Consider the following 18,910-nt stretch of genomic DNA (forward strand, 5'->3'; position numbering starts at 1 on the left):
ATTGTACATGTATTACAGTGGTCAGATCTATTATCGAGAGCCATAATTGCAAGATCCAACAGATCAGCCAATTCAAGCCAATCTAATTGGCTTGAATTGTCTTTGGCTCGGTTCTCCAATTAGATTGGAGAACCGAGCCAAAGACAGTACGAAGGTCAAGACGGAGCAGTCTACAGCTTGATGCGCAGTGTTTTAAAAGAAGATGCCGACAATTTGGCAAGCATATAAGCAGAAACTTCTCAACTTGAGCTGACGTGACAGAACCAAATGAAATACCTTCAGTCACAGCATATTGCTCAGATTGTGGATGAAAAGGTGGAAATTTTTTTGAAGATTGTTCAAGAAATCCAGACAACAGGGACATATCAACTACCAAGCAAGGCAAAGAGCAAATTGGAAATGAAAATCTTGATGTAAGTGCATCAAACCCGTCACTTTTAATGCAATCAAATGATTCTGCATTACCATTAGAAGCACCAGTAAAAACACTGCAAGTTCAAAATGAGCATAAAGATGCACAGACACCTGAAAAGCTTAAACTTGATTCTTTGAACAACAAATTCTTGCATGAATTTGGCCAAGTGTTTCCAGATATTATCAAATGTTGAAAAGATTGTTAGGTTTGCAAATGATTCTGCATCCACTACCACAAGTGTGCAATCATTGTTAGGTTTGCAAATGATTCTGCATCCACTACCACAAGTGTGCAATCATTCACGAGTCTAAGGGACACGTCAAACAGAATGATGTTAGCTTTACATGGTACACATAATTCATGTGCATACTATGTAGACCAAAAAGGGAAATTGTACAAAGAGGATCAACCAGTGTTTGAACTGCCCACATACCAACTCATAGACTTGCGTCCAGTGATAGATCAGAAAGGATGGTTCATTTCAGGGGAAAGAATCTATTATAGCCCATCCTCTCTAGAGCTAAAGGATATTACCCAAGTGAACCCATAAATCTGTTCAAAGCCAAACTCTCCTCCATCGGAAATCAAGCTTCGATGTTGTAACCCAACAAGCATATAATTTGACCAAAACAATCGTAGATATAGATGAGAGTCTAACATCTATGATGCCTTGGGTCCTGAAACCACAAAAGCTCATATCATAGGAGACCATGGGATAGACAATATCAGGGCAAAGATAATGCTATCTATAGCTTGACTTGGGGAATAGTTTGTCATGTTTCACGGAGATACATAGGAAACTATGGAGAAGGTTTATAGATGTCAAACATCAACAATGCTACCCAAAGTGTGCATTCACAATCCCAAAAGGTGAGACTAAACTAGAGCCAAACAATTTTGAACTCTTACAATGAAGCAGGCTATAGTGATCACCCTAGGAAAGGGGGAGATGCAAATCCATCAAGCTCAGCTCTAGTACCAAGAAATGCTACACCAGCTAGAAGCCCAAGAACTTCTAGCCACCCAACAGACCCCTTCAAAGCAAAAACCATTGGAAGATCATATGGTTGTTGGAAGTTTCCCACTGACCAAGATCCCATCAAAACCTGCAGACAATTTCTTCTATGAAGATCATCAGGGACTAAAGTTTCACTTGATCTCCACATGTCAAAGCCAAAACCCAACAAATCCCATAGTGTTCAAGAACTTGCATGAGACCAAGCTCACATATGCATATCAAGATGCAAATGTAAATGCTTCTCAGCAGGTTCATGACCTTGTACAAGCCCCTATGGATGCCAAAACTGAAGTAAGGAGTATCTGAAGATGATGCAAAACCTCAAGTTGCCATAACAAGTGATAAAAAATTCAAAGTCAATGGAAGCTAAAGTCCAAAAAGCTACACAACGATCACCCCAAAATCTCCTCGGAAGAGACAAATTCTGCCAGAAAGTACAATGGATCTTCTAAGATCAAAACTTACATCAATGCAGGCACACAATGCTCAACAGTTCAAGAAAAAGGTGCAGTATTACAGCAAAATGAACCAACATCAATGGAAGCAAGTGATTAAGACAAAGACAATGTAGAAAAATCTCAGCCCAAGGACACTGCCACAACAGAATCAATCAATACAGAAAGAAATCTTGAGAAGATCAAGTGCAACATCACCAGTGAAAACGAAGAAAAGTTGTCCAGTGCAGTAAAGTTAGATTTCAGCTAGACAAGACTCTCATGCTTTTCGCACTTGGAAAAGATGTGGCCAACCACAGTTGAAAGGTGCTTCTAAATTTGTGAGTATATAGAAGACAAACAAGCAGAATGCTGGGAAATCCTCTCCACCACCATTGGAGTAAGTTCACAGATCATCATAGCTCAATTTCATGTGATCACAGCAAAAGATATGCTAGACAACGTCATAATGGGAATGCCAATGGCCCAGAAGATGTTAGAGATACAGAATGCAAACATGACAGAGTCATCACAGACAACAAAGAATGAAGACCAAGACTGGTCACCCGAGGACGACGGCACAAAGTCCTCAAGTACAGTTAAATTGGAGACTTATATCAAAGTAGATCTTATTGAAGATGATTCATCTCCATTGAATAGAACTTCACGAAAGCTTAAAGCTAATCAGGCAATAACAAGTGCAGATCAAACAGAACAAAGGGAAACCATGAAATCTATTGAGTAGAGAATGCCACCAAAGCCAGAAGTTAAGAAGAACAAGGTTGCAGACAACCAAGAAACAATAGGAAGTCCAAAGATCCAGACATTGCTAGCTAAATTAACTAAGAAAGTGAGATTGGAAAACATAGTCTCAAGCAAATCTTCAATAGAACCAACAACAAGAATAGCTATAGTTCTCAGCAGTAAAAAAGGAGCAAGTGTTAGATGCAATTATCTACTGGATAAAGAAACAAAGTGCAATATGGTTGCAGACAACATCCAGAGTATTCTAGAGATTACTCAGAGCAAGCCAGGTAACATAGAAATCATGGGTAAGGCTACAAGTCAAAAAGAAATGGTTGCTACCCTTAGCATCCAGAAGCATGAAGAGCAGGTAAAGTTTCAGGTGAATCCTTCAAAGGAAATGCTTGCAGATGTCATCCTTGGACATCAGTGGTTAGACCAACACAAGGCCTACAAAAAAGATAAAATGCTAATACTCTCTTTTCCAAGAGATAGCCAACAACATTTACATGTACCATTAATGCCAAATTCAGAGTTGCAGAAGTCACAAGAATCAAAGACAAATATTGTAGACAAAGGTAAAGCTAAAGTGGACCTTCCACCGATTAGCACAAAAGGTGTGACAGCATACGCCTCTACATCAAAGAACCCTCATGGATTAGCTTCTTCAAGCAAGAAAGACTTTCAAAACTTAAAGTCAGCTGACCCAACTAGAAACTCTAAGGAGCCACCCAACAAAGCAAAGATATATCAACCAAAGTACTCAAGAAAGCAAAGGAAAGTCAAGCAAGTGTTTGTTCATAGCATATTACTAAAAGTCAATGATCCCATTTGGATTAAAGATAGGAAATCAACATAGAAAGACAAACACATGGGATGGATAGCATCACAATGGAGCTTAAACGAACAGGAGTGCTATGGAGGTAATAGACAAATATGGGTGCCAAAACCGCAGGTTAGATCATATGAAGTAACTTCAAGTCCCTCCCAAGAAAGAAGTCCCACAAGGTATCAACGTCGATAATATCCTAGGATACCTAAAAAGTAGGTATACAACAGAACAGCATTGAACGATGCTAAAGTCTACCACAGCTCACAAGAGGATACAGAACAAAGATGGATCTCAAAGAATCTTCCTCTTAGACAAGGATTCTACACAGGTTATACAAAGATTTGGCTACCAGTCAACCACAAGCCAACTGCAACTACACCAGACCTGCATGCAGATCTCACAAACTCAACAAGACCTACTCTATCTACACTGACAGTCAGAGCACATTGGCAATTGCGAGGAACCTAGTTTTTCATGCTTGCACAAAGAACATTGAGGTGCATTACCACTATATCAGGGAGAGGCTCTCAGCAGGAGAGATCAGCTTGGCTTATGTGCCAACACAGGACAACCTTGCAGATCTTTTCACAAAGGCATTGTCTCGTGAGAAGCTTGAAGCTTTCCGCAAAGCTTTGGGCTTACTCCTCTTTGTGGACTGATCATGTCCTCAGGGCATGGCACTTCCCTTTACTCATGTGCCAGCTCTCGTTCACCGCATCACTCTAGGGGGGATTTGTTACCATATACATGTGGTAGTGATGTGTGTGAACACACTAGGACCGCCGGGGCATTTTTTCCCTCTTTAGGAGGTTTTTTCCCCCGAGCATTGTATATACGCCCATCACTCTAGGGCTATCTATCTTTCCATTGCACACTAAGTAATACACTCTCTATTGTGTGCCTTGAGCTTCCTTCATCTTCTCTAAGCTGTGTGTTTCTCTGCAACCCTAATTCCAACAACAATGATTAACTTTTGATCAAAACGAACATTTTTTCGTGCAACTTGGTTCTATGCATGATATAGACTTTGTGTATGAGATATGAGGTGATTTGAATAAAAAAGGTGACAGATAACTCAAAATTTGGTTTGGAAGGACTTCTTTGCGTTTTTTTTGGCAATTTTCCAAGTTATCATTGATCAATTTGGCTCATACTTGAAATGTGGCATGTAATAGGTGTGCACAAGTGATAGGTGAGGTGAGGGTACCATTTTCAAGCCCAAAAATTACAAAAGTAAATAATTGCTATTATTTACAGCAGTTAAGTTCTTTTGCTAAACTTTACAAATTTTGACCTAAACATATTCAATACACCTAAAACAAGTCCTAAATTTTGGTTTGGTAAAGTTTTGTTTTGTCAGCATCACTTCTTGCTTTGTCGACTCTGAATTCGCCGATTTTTGTGACTACATGGCCCGTGGAGTTGGTTAGTCACTGTTGAGGCTATGGACTTGTCCGCTACATAGTACTGAAGCAACTCATCTAGTTTTGGTCCATTTGGAGTCAGTTTGACTTCATATGTCAAATTTGACGCTTTGTAGCCTTCGAGCTATTTTCTGCTTTTCAAGAGCTTGCCTTGATTGATTTTATGAAACCAACCATATATATTGTGTATAGACCTAGTCTATAAGGTGTCTGTGGAGTCAGAATCCAATTCTGCCATCTGGCAAAAACCTAGCTTTTCTACTTGGGATCCCCTCGACCTTTGCCGAATGGTCAATTGGTGATATAGAAGTGTTCTATTATATGGGGACATGCTGCAATTCAAGTCTCATCCAATTTGGTTGAGCTGACAGGCTGCTGTGGTCAATTTTTGGTCGTAGGACTTTGTGCACTTCTCGGATTGTAGGGTTTTTTCCTGGGGTTTAGACTAGCTACCGGCCATACATAATGGATCGTTGATAAGTATAGAACTTACCCCTCATGTCTCATGTGAAATGGCGTTGTAAACGGGTGACTGTGGACTCCGGAAATCGCACGCGAAGAAGGTCGAAAGCTCTCTCTCCAAGGGCGACAAGTGGAAATGAGGTGATTTTAGACTACCCTGGATATCTATACTCGGACTTCCCGAACCATTTTTCCCCAAATTCCGCTGTTAGTCCTCCTAAGCCATGAAATCTATGTTAGACTCAAAAATTTCTTCAATCGGATTCCTGTAGCTAATTCTGCAAGAATTTTGCAAAAGTAGGCCCTGGCCGCCTAATTTGGGCTCCCCGCTTCCATCCACCGATTTGATTGAAATTTTTTATGCTTGTCTGCCTTGTCCTTCTAATTATCAGCGTATCTTTAGTTTTTTCATCTGAGCTCATTTGCTATTTATTATTAATTTTTGGCATGTTTATTGAAAAAAATCAAAGAAAATAATAAAATACGCTAAAAAAGAAAAGTGAAAATCTAACAATTAAGAAAATCGATCAAAAAACATAGATTTATTGTTTTTTGTTGGATTTCTCTATTTTTAAGTCCTAATATCAAGAAAAATGACAAAATATAACCAAAAAAGACTATTTTTTGATTATTTTTTCATAGTATATACACTACTTACACTCATTGGGGAGATGTTATTAGTTAAATTTCCCCTGTTGATGATTTATAAGGGCATTATTAGGTAATTTTGCAAAAAGTCATAGGTTAACATCAAACTTTTTCCCCTCTCTCAAACATTGCCCTTAATTACTTAGTTCCCTTCCACCTCTGACGACCGTGTACATGGGTTGAACAATCATGCCTATGCATAGCCTTGGTTGGCTCTACCATGCTTTGAATATTGATGCAATTCAAACCATTATGATGTGCAAGAGTTGGGTCTTGAGTAATTAACTCAAGGGTTTCTGATGTTGAGGTTTTCTTTTGTTGTCTTCCAAAGAGCAAATCTTGTAGTTTGTGTGCTCTTTGCTTGATTGTACCATCAGGATGCTTTGGCACACTGATTTCCTGAGCTGTTGGTATCAATAATGATGTTTGTCGAGCTTTTACCCGCCATTGGTATCGTGGTTTGTTTGGGTCAGAATGTTGTGGTTGAGTCTTTTAAGATTTAACTCTCCATTGCTTGATTGGTTTTACAGTTTGTGGAGAAGACATGTGCTTCTTGCTCTTCCAAATCCATTTTTTTAAAGGTTCCTTGCTCGGAGATGATCCTCTTTGTGTTTTGAACCTTGGCACCCAGATTTGGATCGGCTTGTCCTTAAGCTTTGCTTTTGGAAACCCAAATTTGCCTGACTCATTGCATGCTACTTGTAGAATTTGCTTGTCGATAGGATGGATAATATTGATTGCTTCATTTTTTTCTCTGTTGGTAATCTACTTTCCATTCCTCCTTGCTTGGTGCAATTGGAACAATGAGTCGTCCGCCTTTAGGTGATAGCTTGAGTTGCTTGGTATCCCAATCTAGTACCGCCTTGTACATATGCATCCATGAGATTCCAAGAATCATTGTTTCATTCATGTGTTCATCTGGTAAGCATACAAATTGATGAGGGCATGAACATCCATGTACTATCACATTTAAGTTGACTACTCTCAATGTTGGTGCTCGGTTCTTGTTGCATCCTTTAATAGTCGCTATTCCTGCTATCAAAGACTGACTTGTTGCTTTCTTGTACGTGGAATAACTGACTGCATTTCCTCGAGCTCCTGTGGCGACCAATGCATTTGTGCTATGATTCTTCAGCTGTACTTTGATGCAAAGGTCCATTCCATCTAACCATTCATCATCTGTTGACACTGCATCTTTTTGTAATTCCCATTGTCTGTTATCTAGTTCCAGAGTGTTGATAAGAATATGTATTTTTTGATGCTTGAGAGCAGCTTCCGTTTGAGTACTCAAAGCCGAGCTTCTTCTTGGGCTTCATCAATAACCTGCTGTCGATTTATCTTTTGTTGTTCTGTTGTATGCATTCTTTCTAGCAATTCATTGGTTAGTGGTAAATTTTACTTCTTTAAATGACATCCACTAATCCAATTAGCCATTGGTTCACCATCTAGGGTGGACAACTTAACTGCTCCACTTGGAGATACATCTTCAATGATGAACGGTCCATTTTCCTTTTTGTTAACTTGGGAATGTGTTGCTTAAGGGAATACACCAAAACTAAGTCCCCTTTTTGAAGATTTTTGTAATTAGATGGGAATAAAAAAACTGTTTTTGTTTTCGCTTTTGTGCATAGATGTGAGCTACAGCAGTTAGCCTTTGCTCATCAAGTTTTTCTAAATCTTCAAGTCTCTCTGACAACTCATGTCCACTCCACTCAAGATCCTTGGCTACCCTTAGTGTCGGAAATAGAAATTCTATTGGCAGTATGGCATCAAGATCATAAACAAGGTTAAAGGGTGTAGCATTTAAAGCTGTTTTAAATGAAACTCTATAAGACCATAAAGCAGCATGGAGATTCATTTCCCAATCTTTCCTTCTTGAACTAACCACTTTATTCAATACCGAGCTAATAATTTTATTCGTATCCTCAGCTTGTCCATTTTCTTGTGGGTGATAGGGAGCTGATTTGTTATGGATGACCATAAATTTATTAAGCAGATACTCAATTACCTCATTGAGGAAATGAGTTCCCCTATCACTGACAATTTCTATTGGTAGTCCATATCTTGTGAACAGTACTCATATAAGAATCCGACTGTGGTTCTGGCATCATTTACCTCATTGAGTAAATGAGTTCCCCTATCACTGACAATTTCTATTGGCACTCCATATCTTGTGAACAATACTCATACAAGAATTTGACTGTGGTTCGACTGTGGTTCTGTCATCATTCTTTTGAGTTGCTTTAGCTTCGGCCCACTTGATCAAATAGTTTGTAGCTTCAATGATATAATGAGCTTGGGTTCTATAAGTAGGTGGTTGTATTGGGCCAACAAAGTCTATGCCCCATTTTGCAAAATCTCTAGCCCTATCATTGGTCTTAAGGGCAGGCTATCTACACGGGTTGGCATTTTTGCTCGTTGACATGCATCACACCTTCGAACATGATCTTTAGCATCTGCAAAAAGTGTTGGCAACCATATGCCTACCATTAAGATTGCTCTTGCGGTGGTCTCACTAGAGAAGTGACCTCCAGCTAATCCAGCATGTGCTTTTTTTATAATGGAAATATATTCGTCTTCATTTGCACAAAGACGCAAATGTTGATCTTTACCTCTCCGATACAATTGGTTTTCAAAAAGAGCATAGTCTCTTGCTTCAATTTCAATTGCTCTTTGATGGCATTTACTCATATCCTTAGGAAATGTTCAGCTTGATAAGTAAGTAACTAGATAGTTACTCCACTTAAGCACAAGTGATATTTGGAACAATGTCACATGAGGTATGGGTGCTTGTTTTTTACATTGAGGACAATTTTTCACAAATGAATGAACATCACCCCTCATTACCCTCATAGTTGGCCAGAATACTCCAAGTCTCAAGATCCGTCGCATAGTTTGGTCTTCCGCAAAGGGAACTCCTACTACGGTAACATGTGCTTGACTTAGGTATTGGGTTTTCTCCTCAGGATTAATGCACAACAGTAATATTCGATTTCGATTTATTTTGTACAACCTTCCAGTTAGTAATGATACATAGCCGATTGCTCAATTAATCTGATTGTAATGGAAAGTTGTATTTGCAAATCCACTTGAGCTATGGTCATCAATGATACCATATTTTTCGACCATCGAGGTATCATTTCCACAAAGAACAGTATGCATATGGTAGATCATCATCTACTCCTTTAGGTGGTTCTCTTGAAACAATACTTGACAAATGATGTGCTCTTTGATGAGTGGTGTCCTTTTTCACAACTACGGTGAAATCAAATTCCAGAAGAATGATGAACCATCTCACTATTCTTCCTGTGTTGCATGGCTTGTTGACCAAGTACAATAAGGCTTGGTGGTCCACAAAGAACACAAATTTGTTAGCTAATAGGTAATGTCTATACTTTTTGATTGCATAGATCATTCCTAATCCTTCCCTTTCGGTGGTTGTATAGTATTTTTCTGCCATATTCAACTGTCGGCTAGCATAAGAAATATGAAAATCAATTTTCTCGTCTCCTGGTTGAGCTAGTATACACCCAATGGAAAAATTGGAAGCATCTATATGTATGTGGAATATCTTACTCCAATCTGGTGCTTTCAATATTGGAGCTGAAGTGAGAGATTACTTAAGCTTCATGAAGGATTCTTCACACTCATCAATCCATTCAAAGTGTGTAATCAAGCTGTACATGGGTTTTGCAATTATAGCGTACATGTAAATGAATCGTCTGTAATATCCACAATGTACCATGAAGGCTTGAACCCCTTGAAGGGGATCGGGGAGCACCACAGACGGAGAGTGAGAGAGAGAAGGAGACACACACAGGATGTGGATGGGGAGACTCTGAAGTGGCAGCTCCCCCTATACAGTATACTCACTATAAGTATAGGGTAACAGTGGGCGGGTGCCCATGACCTGGGCGACCGGTCAAGGCACATAGGCCTTAACCCCAACAACCTCCCACTTAAAGGCCAATGTGCCTTTAAGGAAGATCTACTAGTGTACAACTAATAGAAGGTGATATATTCTCTCAACCTATGCCCACTGACTCTCGATGAGCTAGTGCATCCGACTCTACTAATAGACAAACATCCCGCTATGGAAGCCACACAGAGCTAGCTCCAAGCTCTGTAAAGAGTCTACAAGAGCTCATGCACTCCTGCAAGTATCGGTCCAATACCTGCAAACCTCCCCTATGCTCTATGCCAAGATTAGTCATCGAATAACTAATCAACCCTGCTGCAAATTCTCCCACTGCAGCTGCTATGTCGGGCCTCGAGATGAGCATCTCGTACATGAGGACATAGAGACCATGGCACTCTGACTCCGAGCTCTGGAGTGACTCCTCGTGTCCACCACATATCACATGTGTACCAAGAGTATCCATCTGTCCTGAATCTGCATCAAGCTCTGGCATAAGCATATCAAGAAATGACTCCACAATAGCCGACATCTCAGCATCCATGTGAGTCATCTCTGTCATCACCTCCGATGACTCATCCTGCTGTGACTCACTAGAGCTGTCCCGCTCTACCTGTGCATCCGTAGAAGCAACCTGCAAAACAAGGTCACTGCTCTGCACTCCATGCAAAGCATCCTGCAACCCACAAGCAAAAGAGACTCGCCTGCTCTCTCGCTCTCTACCTGGCTGCATGTTCACAGAGACAACACCGTCTCTCCCGTGATCCACATGCAATGGGTAACCTGTACCACTCCTGGCACCTCTCGCAATCACTAGCGAACCCAAATGCATCACAAAATCTCGCTCTCGTAGCGAAATCTGACATCCACAATCTCTAAGCTGACCAATCGAGATTCAAATCTGGTACATAGCGCACATGTTGTAACAAGTAAGATGCACCACTCGGTAATGACAGTCTCACATCTCCTGCACCTGCTATCGCATGCACTGATCCATCGGTCAAACGTACACTGCCAAGCATCCCACTATAATAGCTACAAAACCATTCACGATGCGGCGTGACATGAAACATAGCATCTGCGTCTAGCAACCACTGCGAAGGGAGTGCACTATCCACATGTATAGCATCTCGTGCATAGCTCGAGGTAAAAGTGACATCCCCGTCACTAGTATACTCTGACACTACATGTGCCTCAACTGTCAAAGCAATTGAGTCCATGGCATCACTACATACATCTCTGAGACTGCCATGTCTCCTACGATGTCGCATACGATGAAAACAGCGCCGTCTAACGTGTCCAGAATGACCACAATACCAACATGTCACCTGTCGGCGTGCTCGTGAATGTACATGTCTCACATGAGTCCGTGATGACTCAGATCTATCATACATATCATGTAATCTGTGCCAAAGTGCTCTCGAAGTAGTCGCATACATAACAAGAGCATATACAGATTCCGCAGGGTGCAAAGAGAGCGTAGATACTGCCATCTCCTCTAGCTCCTGCCATTGACCGTCAGACATGTTTGAAGGTCTACCTGCATCACCACTCAATGGTCGATGCAACCCTCGTTGTGTCAATGCATCAAGCATACACTCTCTCCATGCTGCAAAGTCTGACCCATCAAACATGCACATTTCGGAGAGATCATAATCTGAGCGATCACCTGTCTCTGCCATGAGCACAATGTAGCAAACGAGAAAGCAAAACCACCTCACTAACAACACCTGGAAACTGTCTACAAATATGGCCAGAAACACAATGTAAAACCTGTGAGACACACTCCAAAATAGAGCTCCTGCAATGTCAATACAAGCCTCGCCTGCTCTAGTATCACACTGCAATCTGTGAGCTAATCACCAAGCCCACACTATGCGGTATCGATGCATACACACGCATAAGAGCTCTCGCAATGTCAATACAAGCGTCGCATGCTCTAGTATCACACTGCAATCTGTGAGCTAATCACCAAGCCCACACTGTGCGGTATCGATGCATACATACGCACAAATCTCCCACCTGCAGAGAACACCGCACGCAAATGCTGAGTGCAACCCGCAATCTCTACCTAGATCGCATAAATGATACGCATAAAATTCCTAGGAAAATTTTGCCAGAGTTTCCATGCACAATGGCTATCAACACAAAATAACCATTGTCCTGTAAGCTCAATACAATGAACAATCAATGCGCATCAAACTACACTCAACATACATGCATAAGCTCTGCAAAACTATGGCAAACAATGCTCGAGATCACAAGACTCTCCCACCCTAGAGCAAACCACTGTCTCAAGCAAAGAAAGATACACAACTCATCACTCTTGCGAGAGTGGATACAAAAACACAAAACTGTGTCCAAACTGACAAAACCTGTCAAAGTGAGAGTAAACACTCGATCACAAACTATGGCAAGAATTTGGGAAAAATCCGACAGAATTTCCCCTGAAAACTGAGCAAAAACTCAAGTACAATCTCTACCATAAACCATAACACTACTCAATGCCAATGAGAAATGCTAAAATGGCTCCACATTTTCACATACAATGGCAATCCGCACTTAACGTACATCAACGGAGTGACCGCGCATAAGCAAGCACCAAAAGATTTGCAATCTGGAAACTTGATCAATGCGAAAACAATGCTCTCAAGAGAGCTCACCGGCACTTGAAAGTGCTCGCCAAAATGCATGTATGATGGGCATCAACCATGCGCCATAACCATATGCAAACCATCCGCAAAGACCATGAATCCAAGCACAAAATCACTGCCAAAGTATCCTGTGAAAACCAGTGAAAGAAGCTCCACTTGTGTGCTCCAAAAACCTGCGTCTCTCATGAGACCGCTTCGGTGGTGTGTAAACGCCTCCGTACTTCGTTGCCCAACTCTACCAAAAAACCCTCAAACCACAAGCTTAACACAAGCTGCAATTGCATCGTCAGCTCAAAATTTATGCACTCAATTTCAAGCATCTCCCGTGATTCCAAAAGTGCATCAAACTCGCACACAATGCGACAACAGAAAATCTCGAATTTCTGTATACAGTCAGTCTGAGCTGAATATCAGCAAAACGGTGAGGAATTTGCAAAAAGTTTCTTCTGCAAAGTTGTAGACCACGTCGAAACGAATGGGCCTCCCGGACAAAATTCTCAGATTTGCATTTTACAAGGATAAAAACGAATCTGAAAACAGTGCTACTGCGCATACAGTTTTAGGGCAGCACCTTCACTTACACACAATCTTCCACACTCCTTTCTGAGCTTCCACAAGAGCATACATCACTCTCCCATTGCATTCTCACAAAGCTTCCAAGCTTTCTTAATCTCTCTACCATCAAGAGCGAGCGAGCTATCGCTTCGAAGCTCTCAAAGCCGTCGTGCTCTGCGCGATCACCATAGCTCTGATACCAATTGAAGGGGATCGGGGAGCACCACAGACGGAGAGTGAGAGAGAGAAGGAGACACACACACGATGTGGGTGGGGAGACCGTGAAGTTGTAGCTCCCCCTATACAATATACTTACTATAAGTATAAGGTAACAGTGGGCGGGCACCCATGACCTGGGCGACCGGTCAAGGCACATAGACCTTAACCCCAACAACACCAATTGAAGGGGATCGGGGAGCACCACAGACGGAGAGTGAGAGAGAGAGAAGGAGACACACACACGATGTGGGTGGGGAGACTGTGAAGTGGCAGTTCCCCCTATACAATATACTCACTATAAGTATAGGGTAACAGTGGGCGGGCGCCCATGACCTGGGCGACCGGTCAAGGCACATAGGCCTTAATCCCAACACCCCTTTGACTGTTGTCGGTCTAGGAAAATCAACGATAACATGAATTTTATCCATATCAGTATCTATGCCATTTCTAGACACTATATGTCCAAGAATGTTTCCTTGTCTACCTTTCAGGATTTAAGTAAATACTATAAAGTCTACATTTTTCGAATACCTTTTTGAGGTGTTCAAAATGATCAGCCCGGATTGATGAATGTACATATAGATCATCCATATATACTTCTAAGAAATTTTGAAGATATTCTTTAAAAACATGCATCATCAATCTTTGAAAGGTGGCAGGAGCATTAGTTAACCCAAAAGGCATAACCCGATAGGAAAAAATACCCCATTCAGTTGCTCTTTGGGGTCAACCAAAAGTTGATTGTATCCCAAAAAGCCATCTAAAAAGCTGTAAGCTTCTTTTTATGCAACTCATTCTAAAACATGCTCATTGATTGGAAGAGGAAAGTTGTCTCTAATGGTAGCTGCATTCACTTTCTTGAGATTGACGCACACTCTTAATTTTTCATTTTTCTTGGGTATTACCACAATTAGAGAAACCCTATCTATGTGTTCAATTTCATAAATGATTTCGGATTTCTTTAGCTTTTCTATCTCTTCTTTGATTTTTCTGGAAAATGTTTCATTATATGTGTATGGCCTTTGTCTGCTTGGTTTTGCATCATCTCTCATAGGTATGGTATGTTGACAGATTTCTGGATCAACACCCTTGAGATCCTTATAAGATTAAACAAAGATATCTCGGTATTCTTTTAGTAAGATTAACAAAAGCTCTTCTTCTTCTTCTTCTGTCAGGTCATTTGCAATGTAGCAGGTCTAGTCTTTTCTCCCGTTTCGGCTAGATCTATCTTTTTTGCGTTTTTAGGTCCTTTGTAGGACTCGCTTTGTTTTTGCAGTTCCTTGACAGGTTGTTCAACTGTGATTTTTTGGTCTTGGAGAGTATATTTCTTGTAATGGGATGGAACACTCATTTTATCTTTACCTTCCTCCTCAATGGTTTCCATTTCAGTTGTATATATCTCCTTCAGAGCTTTTTTCAACTCTTGATATTTCTTTCTTCGTTCAACTCGTGTCATGGTCGAATACTTGTCCTGATGTTTAGGTTTTGCTTGAGTGTTCTTTCTCGTTTTTCTCAATGTTTTTGACATTCCCTGTTTTTCATTTAAAGGATATCTACCAATGAATTTGTCCTTGAGGCAATCATGTGCACCTATCTGCATCAGGAACTGTGTTCTACTGAAGACTCATGGCATATGTCTATCTTTCAAGTTTCTTGTGTCTCTTTTTCTTCTATACCATTTTTGTCTTCTTGGTTTCTGGTTTGGAAGTTCAAAAAACTTCTCCTCCCCTCCTTTCATGAGTAGTTTAGCTCGCACATGTTCTTTTTCTGACCCTGAATCATCTGAGGTAGTAGAATGTTCTTCTAACTCATTTGTTGCATCATAGTAGAGGTCTGAAAAGACTTGTTGAGCTTTCATCAAATCGTTGGATTCTTGAATTTCATCTTCAATGTGAAGGGTTGAGATCATTTGTATGGGAATTATGTCATAGCCGTCCTCATTGCAAAATTGAGTAGGCATAGATGTATTTACACATACATCCATTGTTGCTAAAATTTGAGTCCACTCAAATGGCTCAAACAAATGCTCTGGAAAGGGTTCAGGTACATAGGCTTCGTATGTGAAATCCCTTTCTAAATTACATTCTTCTCGTTTTAAGCTCCCGTTTTCTGAGGCTCCGCACATCCAAATAGGTGCGTCTTTGTCAACCAAGATGGAAGCCTAGTTTCAGCTGAAGAGACTAAATCGAATTCTTGTATGGGCGTTTTCATGACATCTCTATAAGTGTGATATTTTAGATTGACCCTTGTTATTGATCCCACTTGCTTCAAGTATAGATAATTGTTTCCCCAATCTTGGATGAGTTGTGCTTGTCACATGAAAGGTCTTCCCAAGATGATTTCGTAATTGAGTTTCTTTCCAAAGCCTACTATGGAAAAGTGTGTTGATATTCAATCCCACAGGAATTAACTATCACTTTTTCAAGCAGTCCTAAGGGTCTTTCGATGTGTCCATCAGCCAATTGCAATTTCATTTGAGTTTGTCTAATGGCTGGTTGTCCCCAAGATTTTCCCATACTGCTTTTGTGGCTATGGCTATGTGTGCCGCACTATCTAGTATTGCAACGGTTTCTATATCATTATATCTCACTGGAAGGGTTGTGTTTCCTTCTTTCCCTTTGTAGTATTCTCCGACTTTGTTCATTGGAATAGATCAAATCTCTTTGTTATCCAATATTAGCCCTGTTATCCCCACCTTCTCCAAAGTTTGGTGTAGATCATTCTATAAATATGGTCTGATTTTTAACAGTTCTCCTAAAGTAAGAGTGCATTGAGTAGGTGTAGACATGATTGAATGGATGTTGTCTACCTCTAGGGTCTGTTCGGCTCTTTTTACTTGAGTGGTTTTACACACTATGGATTCATCTTCGTTATCTCCCAAGTAAGAGGATAGTGTTTTCAAAGTCAATGGTTAGACATTCCTGAAGCTTCAGAGCCGCAATCCCCCTACAAGGATTGTACATCTATATCCATATCAGGAGGAGGTAGATTATCTAACCAAACTTCCTCTATAGCAGCTGACTTCAGAGTTAGGATCCCATCATTAATCTCGCTAAATTTTTCCCATAAGTGTCCTGGCCAGTCTTCTTCTACAAATAAAATTTTGTCTAAGGCATCTTCGCTGTCCGAAATTATAAGTTCTGGCTCTTTTGTTTCAAGGTGGGGTTCTACTACCACTTCAAATTTTTCTTTTGCTGGTTCCTACCACAAGCTCCTCAGGTTTTGCCATACTCTCGAGCTTGGATTTTTGTTTTTCCAGCATCTCTTGAGTGATTCGTACCAAATTTTGATAAGCTTCAAGCTTAGCTGCTTCCATGTATGGAGAAGGATAGTTTTTCCATTTGTTTTCCATGTTTTGGGCTGCTTTAAGTCCTGCTTGGTAAGCTTCCAAGGCTGCATTAATTGGCTCAAAAATTTTGTCTACCAAAATTGATTCTCTAGATTTCACGGTGGTTTCCTTGATTTTGCTTCCGATTTCTTTTACTTTTTCCTGGAATAGTTTCTTTGCTTTCTCCTGGATTTCACCACGGCGGCACAATCACCAATTTTTGGGCTTTGGGCTTGCCAGGGATCCAACGGCTAAAAGTTGGCGATTGTGCCACCCTGGACCGTCGAGATAGACTGTGGTGGCCATGAAACTTTGCAAGAGTAGAGATTTGTGTACATCCCCTATCCCCACAAATATTCATGTCCATCCATTCCCATCTTCTCGGTCCACGGCAGCACAATTGCCAATTTTTGGGCTTTGTGCTCGCCAAGGACCCAACAATCGAAATTGGCAATTGTGTCATCCTAGACCATCAAGACGGACTGCGATGGCCATGAAACTTTGCAAGGGCAAGGATTTGTGTGCTTTTTCCTCCCTTGCAATGTTTCATGGCCATGCATTTTCATCTCATTAGTCCAAGGCAGCATAATCACCAAATTTTGGTTGTTGGACTCGCCAAGGTCCCAAAGGCCAAAAGTTGGCAATTGTGCCACTCTGGACCATCGAGACAGATTCTGTTGTCCATGAAACTTTACAAGAGTTGGGTTTTGTTTGCTTCCCCCACCCCCACAAAGATTCATGCCCATCCATTCTCGTCTTGTCGGTCTACGATGGCATAATTGCTAATTTTTGGCCTTTGGTTGGGCTTGTTGCCTAAGGCCCACCTAAGGCCCAACGGCCAAAATTTGGCAGTTGTGCCACTTTAGACCGTCGAGATTGATTGCGATGCCCATAAAATTTTGTAAGGGCAAAGATTACTGTGCTTCCCCAGTCCTTACAAAGTTTCATGGATGTCTAATTTTGTCTTGTTGGTCTAGGACGACACAATCGCCATTTTTTTTTTGGCTTTAGGCTCGTTAAGGGCCCAACGGCCAAAATTTGGCAATTTTGCTGCTTTAGACCGTCGAGACGGACTGCAATGCCCGTGAAAATTTGCAAGGGTGGTGATTAGTATGCTTCCCCCATCCACACAAATTTCATGGCTATATGTTTCCGTCTCGCTGATCCAAGGCGTCACAATCACCTTGTTTTGTCATTGTGCTCGCTAAGGGCCCAACGACCTAAAGTTGGTGATTTTGCCACCCTGGACTGTTGATACGGATTGCACTGCACTATCTGTTCTCATCTTGTTGGTGCAAGATGACACAATTGCCAGTTTTGGCTCACCAAGGACCCAACGACCAAAATTTGGTGATTGTGTCGTTGTAGATTGTCGAGATGGATTGCGATGGCCATGACAGTTTGAAGGGGGAGGGATTAGTGTGCTTCCCCCACCTCCACAATGTTTCATGGACTTCCATTTCTATGCCATTGGTCTAAGGCGGTTCAATTGACAATTTTTGTGCTTTGGGTCGCCAAGGACCCAATGGCCAAAATTTGGCAATTATGCCGCCCTAGACCATCGAGATGGATTGCGATGCCCATGGAACTTTGCAGGTGTTAACAACAAGCTAACTCGGATAACATTTTTCGGAGATTTTATTGCAAAAACACTTATTATTTTGATAAATCAAGAATGTTGTAACTCCTGCTTTCCAGATAAACAGTGTAACTGATGAGCTGGGGCTACAAGCTTCCAAATTCTATCAACCTATCTTTAGTCAGAGCTCCTAGATTATTAGTTTTGACCACAAAAACCTTGGCTAAGGTATAAAATCCAATTTTTGTAAGTATTTTGTAAGTTTTTGGATAATAGAACACAGCGTGAGCTAACGACACTCACTTCTCTCCTTCTCGCGCTTCCTACTCCTTTCCCGGTTGTCACATTGCAGTGCCGTTTGTTGTGTTGCAACCGCAGGTAAGAGCTCTCGCGTTGACGTAAGAATTTTATGGTAATGGGTAGCTTTTGGCATCACTGACCCACGGCCTAATTTTATCACATAAGTAGGAATTTAAGCTTAAAAATCATAAAATAAGTATAGGCAGGGTATTGGGGCATCATTGTTAAGCATTTAGATGCATTCTGGGTCAAAAACGACTAAGTCTTAATAATTACATAAAGTGAGATTTGAGACCATAAGCATGTGTGCTTAGGTCTTATAAACATGTCCTAGAAGTTTCGTAACGTTTGGATGTCGTTTGATGTTGTAACGGTTATGATG

Source organism: Adiantum capillus-veneris, chromosome 13, assembly GCF_014529385.1.
Source record: "Adiantum capillus-veneris isolate H3 chromosome 13, ASM1452938v2, whole genome shotgun sequence".
Classification (NCBI taxonomy): domain Eukaryota; kingdom Viridiplantae; phylum Streptophyta; class Polypodiopsida; order Polypodiales; family Pteridaceae; genus Adiantum; species Adiantum capillus-veneris.